Source organism: Carcharhinus amblyrhynchos, chromosome 11 (genome assembly GCF_965287045.1).
Source record: "Carcharhinus amblyrhynchos chromosome 11, sCarAmb.v2.hapA, whole genome shotgun sequence".
NCBI classification, from domain to species: domain Eukaryota; kingdom Metazoa; phylum Chordata; class Chondrichthyes; order Carcharhiniformes; family Carcharhinidae; genus Carcharhinus; species Carcharhinus amblyrhynchos.
The window spans coordinates 12208301-12213676 of NC_137334.1; positions in this window are offsets into that span (position 1 = coordinate 12208301).

Genomic DNA, 5376 nt, shown 5'->3' on the forward strand with positions numbered 1-5376 from the left:
AAAATAAAGTTTGTTTATTAGTGTCACAAGTAGGCTTACATTAACACTGCAGTGAAGCACGTGGCACAGTGGTTAGCACTGCTGCCCCACAGCGCCAGGGACCTGGGTTCAATTCCCGGCTTGGGTCTCCGTGTGGAGTTAGCACGTTCTCCCCATGTGTGCGTGGGTTTCCTCTGAGTGCTCCGGTTCCTTCCCACAGTCCAAAAGATGCGTAGGTTAGGTGGATTGGCCGTGCTAAGTTGCCCCTTAGTGTCCCAACATCTGCATGTCGGGTGGATTGGCCAGGCTAAATTGTTCCTGAGTGCCTGGGGGTCAGCAGGGCAGATTACAGGGATAGGCGCTGGGTGGGATTGTGGTTGGTGCTGACTCGATGGGCCGAATGGCCTCCTTCTGCACTATAGGGATTCTGTGAAGCCTTGGGATGACTCCCAACTGCCCTCTGGAATGGCCTCACAAAGCTACTCTGTTGAAGGGCACAGAATCATAGAATCCCTACAGCACAGAAGGAGGCCATTTGACCCATCAAGCCTGCACGGACTGCAATCCCACCCGGGCACTATCCCCATAACTCCGTGCATTTACCCCTGCTAGTCCCCCTGATAGTAAGGGGCAATTTAGCATGGCCAATCCTCCTAACCTGTATATCTTTGAACACTAAGAGGTAATTTAGCACGGCCAATCCCCCTAACCGGCACATCTTTGGACTGTGGGAGGAAACCCACGCAGACACGGGGAGAATGTGCAGACTCCAGGGCAGTTAGGGAGGGGTAATAAGTGCTTGCCAGCGATGCCCACATTCTATAAATGAATTTGTAAAACATTCCAGTTCCCAACAACATACCGTACAAAAAAAAAATCCCTCGTGTCTCCCCAGGACGTTTGTGGCACTTGTTCTCAGTCTGTGGTCACTGTTACAATCCTTTCAGTGGGGGAAGGAAGGGTCCCATTTGCTTCATAAGAAATAGTCCGCAGTAATTTAGCAGAGAGCAAATCTCAGACAGAGGTTGCTTGTTCCTTGTGCTCCTGGTTCCTGAGCTGTGTGAGAAACATCTGGAAGCAATTCCTGTGCTGTTTTTGCTTGTGAATGAGCTGTGGCAGATGCCAGCTGTGAGTGTGTGCCAGGGTGCGGCTCTGTCTCATGCCACCCCAGCACCGCAATGTCTCTCCAGCCCCGAGGCAGAGCAGGGGGAGGCAGCAGGGCCCGTGTGGGTTGGGACAGTTTTATCAAAGACTTTGCAGGGCTGCTGGCGAGGGAAACGCGGATTTGAGGCTGTAATGATCCCGTTTGACTGAATTCTGTTTCTCCTCAGTGAGGCGGGTGAACTGCCTTACCCTCCCGAAAGGTGACCAAAACAGGAGGCGGGATCTGGCAGGCAGGGGCGCAAAATCCGGAGAAAACCAGAAACCGCGGGCACGATAGGTTAGGATTGTTTTCGCTGGAGTTCAGACGAATGAGGGGGGAGATCTCATAGGGATTTATAAAATTCTAACAGGACTGGACAGGGTAGATACAGGGAGGATGTTCCCAATGGTGGGGGAGTCCAGAACCAGGGGTCACAGTCTGAGGATTTGGGGTGGACATTTCTTCACCCAGAAAGTGGTGAGCCTGTGGAATTCATTACCACAGGAAGTAGTTAATGTCCAGCTTCTGGCTCAGAGACAGTGACGCTAACCCCACCAGCACCTCCCCATTTCAGGTGTTAAATGTAAGTGATGTTGCAGCGCACGGCTTGGGGATGAGATCCGGAAAGCCTTCGACTGTAAAGTATCTTCTGTGATCTCCATAATGAAATGCAGTGCGACCCTCACCAATGGAACCAACACAGACCCTATCTCAGTGAAGAGCAGAGTCAGACTAAGCTGGTTTTTACCATCGCACCTACTCTGCTCCAAAGATATGTAGGTTAGATGGATTGGCCATGGTAAATGTGTGCCTTCACTCTGGCAGGGGTGGGGGGCCCTACAGAAAGCATGGCACCATCCTTAAAGGGACACCCTGAAAAGAAATAAAAATACCCCCTGGATTTTGGGCCCCTGCCTGCCAGATCCTGCCTCCTGTTTTGGTCACCTTTTGGGAGGGTAAGGCAGTTCACCCGTCTCACTGAGGAGAAACAGAATTCAGTCAAACGGGATCATTACAGCCTCAAATCCGCGTTTCCCTCGCCAGCAGCCCTGCAAAGTCTTTGATAAAACTGTCCCAACCCACACGGGCCCTGCTGCCTCCCCCTGCTCTGCCTCGGGGCTGGAGAGACATTGCGGTCCTGGGGTGGCATGAGACAGAGCCGCACCCTGGCACACACTCACAGCTGGCATCTGCCACAGCTCATTCACAAGCAAAAACAGCACAGGAATTGCTTCCAGATGTTTCTCACACAGCTCAGGAACCAGGAGCACAAGGAACAAGCAACCTCTGTCTGAGATTTGCTCTCTGCTAAATTACTGCGGACTATTTCTTATGAAGCAAATGGGACCCTTCCTTCCCCCACTGAAAGGATTGTAACAGTGACCACAGACTGAGAACAAGTGCCACAAACGTCCTGGGGAGACACGAGGGATCTTTTTTTGTACGGTATGTTATTGGGAACTGGAATGTTTTACAAATTCATTTATAGAATGTGGGCATCGCTGGCAAGCATTTATTACCCCTCCCTAACTGCCCTGGAGTCTGCACATTCTCCCCGTGTCTGCGTGGGTTTCCTCCCACAGTCCAAAGATGTGCAGGTTAGGTGGATTGACCATGCTAAATTGCTCCTTAGTGTCCAAAGATGTGCAGGTTAGGGGGATTGGCCATGTTAAATTACCCCTTCGTGTCCAAAGATGTGCAGGTTAGGGGGATTGGCCATGTTAAATTACCCCTTAGTGTCAGGGAGACTAGCTAGGGTAAATGCTAATTTAGGGGATAGGGCCTAGGTGGGATTGAGGTCCCGGGGACCCGGGTTCGATTCCCGGCTTGGGTCACTGTCTGTGTGGAGTTTGCACATTCTCCACGTGTCTGCGTGGGTTTCCTCCGGGTGCTCCGGTTTCCTCCCACAGTCCAAAAGACGTGCTGGTTAGGTGCATTGGCCATGCTAAATTCTCCCTGAGTGTCCCCGAATAGGTGCCCGAGTGTGGCAACTGGGGGATTTTCACAGTAACTTCATTGCAGTGTTAATGTAAGCATACTGGTGACATTAATAAATAAACTATAAACTTAAGAAAAAGAAGAACTATCTCTTGTGGTGCAGAGGGGAAAACACAATTTCGGGAGGGTGGAGGGACAGGAGAAAATCACTTTTGCCTGTGTACCTTCTTGATTTGATTTGATTTATTATTGTCACGTGTATTTGGGATACAGTGAAATTGGTTCTTGCACATTATACAGACAGAGCATACCTTTCATAGGGTATGGTAAGAATTCTCACAACACCAGGTTGAAGTCCGACAGGTTTATTTGACTGCACAAGCTTTCGTAGCACTGTCCCTTCATCAGGTGAGTGAGGACTTGTGTTCAGAAACAGGGCATATAAACAGAAACACAAGATAACGGTTGGAATGTGAGCCTTTACAGGTAATCAAGTGTTACAGGTACAGACAATGTGAGTGGAGAGAGGGTAAAGCACAGGTTAAAGGGATGTGTATTGTCTCCAGTCAGGACATTTAGTGAGATTTTGCAAGCCCAGGCAAGTCATGGGCATTACAGATAGTGCGACATGAACCAAGATCCCGATTGAAGCCACCCTCATTGTGTGCGGAACTTGGCTATCAGTCTCTGCTCAGTGATTTTGCGCTGTGTGTCATGAAGGCCACCTTGGAGAACGCTTACCCAAAGATCAGAGGTTGAATGCCCGACTGGAAGGACACACTCCATCCTGGTAATTGTTGAGCGGTGTCCATTCATCTGTTGTCGTAGTCAAGCTGGCATCTCCACATCATGTTTGATTTATTATTGTCACATGTATTAGCACACAGTGAAAAGTATTGTTTCTTGCACTATACAGACAAAGCATACCGTTCATAGAGAAGGAAAGGAGAGAGTGCAGAATGTAGTGTTACAGTCATAGCTAGGATGTAGAGAAAGATCAGCTTGATGCAATATAAGTCCATTCAAAAGTCTGACAGCAGCAGGGAAGAAGCTGTTCTTGAGTTGGTTGTGACCTCAGACTTTTGTATCTTTTTCCCGACGGAAGAAGGTGGAAGAGAAAATGTCCAGGGGCGTGGGGTCCTTAATTATGCTGGCTCTTTGCTGAGGCAGTGGGAAATGTAGACAGAGTCGATGAGTGGGAGATTGGTTGGTGTGATGGACTGGGCTACATTCACAACCTTTTGTAGATCCTTGCGGTCTTGGTCAGAGCAGGAGCCAGACCAACCAGAAAGGATGTTTTCTATGGGGCATCTGTAAAAGTTGGTGAGAGTCGTAGAGGACATGCTAAATTTCCTTAGTCTTCTGAGAAAGTAGAGGTCTTGGTGGGTTTTCTTAACCATAGTGTCGGCATTGGGGGGACAGGTTGTTGGTGATCTGGACACCTAAAAACCTGAAGCTCTTGACCCTTTCTACTTTGTCCTCATTGATGTAGACAGGGGCATGTTCTCCTTTACACTTCCTGAAGTCGATGACAATTTCATTCATTTTGTTGTCATTGAGGGAGAGATTATTGTCGCTGCACCAGTTCACCAGATTCTCTATCTCATTCCTGTACTCTGTCTCGTCATTGTTTGATATGGTGGTGTTGTCAGCAAACTTGAAAATTGAATTGGAGGGAATTTGGCCACACAGTCATAGGTGTATAAGGAGTATAGTAGGGGGCTGAGAACACAGCCTTGTGGGGCACCGGTGTTGAGGGTGACTGTGGAGGAGGTGTTGTTGCCTATCCTTACTGATTGTGGTCTGTGAGTTAGGAAGTCCAGGGTCCAGTTACAGAGGAAGGTGCCGAGGCCCAGGCCACGGAGTTTGGAGATGAGTTTCATGGGTTAATAGTGTTGAAGGTTGAGCCATGGTCAATAAACAGGAGCCTGACAGAGGTGTCCTTGTTATCTCGGTGTTCAAGGGTTGAATGCAGGGCCAGGGAGATGGCGTTACTGTGGACCTGCAGCGGTAGGCAAACTGTAGTGGATCTGGGAAGATAGAACTGATTCGTGCCATGACTAAACTTTCAAAGCTCTTCATAATGATGGATGTCAGAGCCACCCACCGATAGGTGATAGAATACACAGGGGAGAAGGAAAGGAGAGGGTGCAGAATGTAGTGTGACGGTTATAGTTAGGGTGAAGAGAAAGATTAACTTAATATAAGGTAGGTCCATTCAAAAGTCTGACGGCAGCAGGGAAGAAGCTGTGCTAATGTAAGCCTACTTCTGACACTAATAAATAAACTTTAAACTTTCCTTATGCGTTACCAAT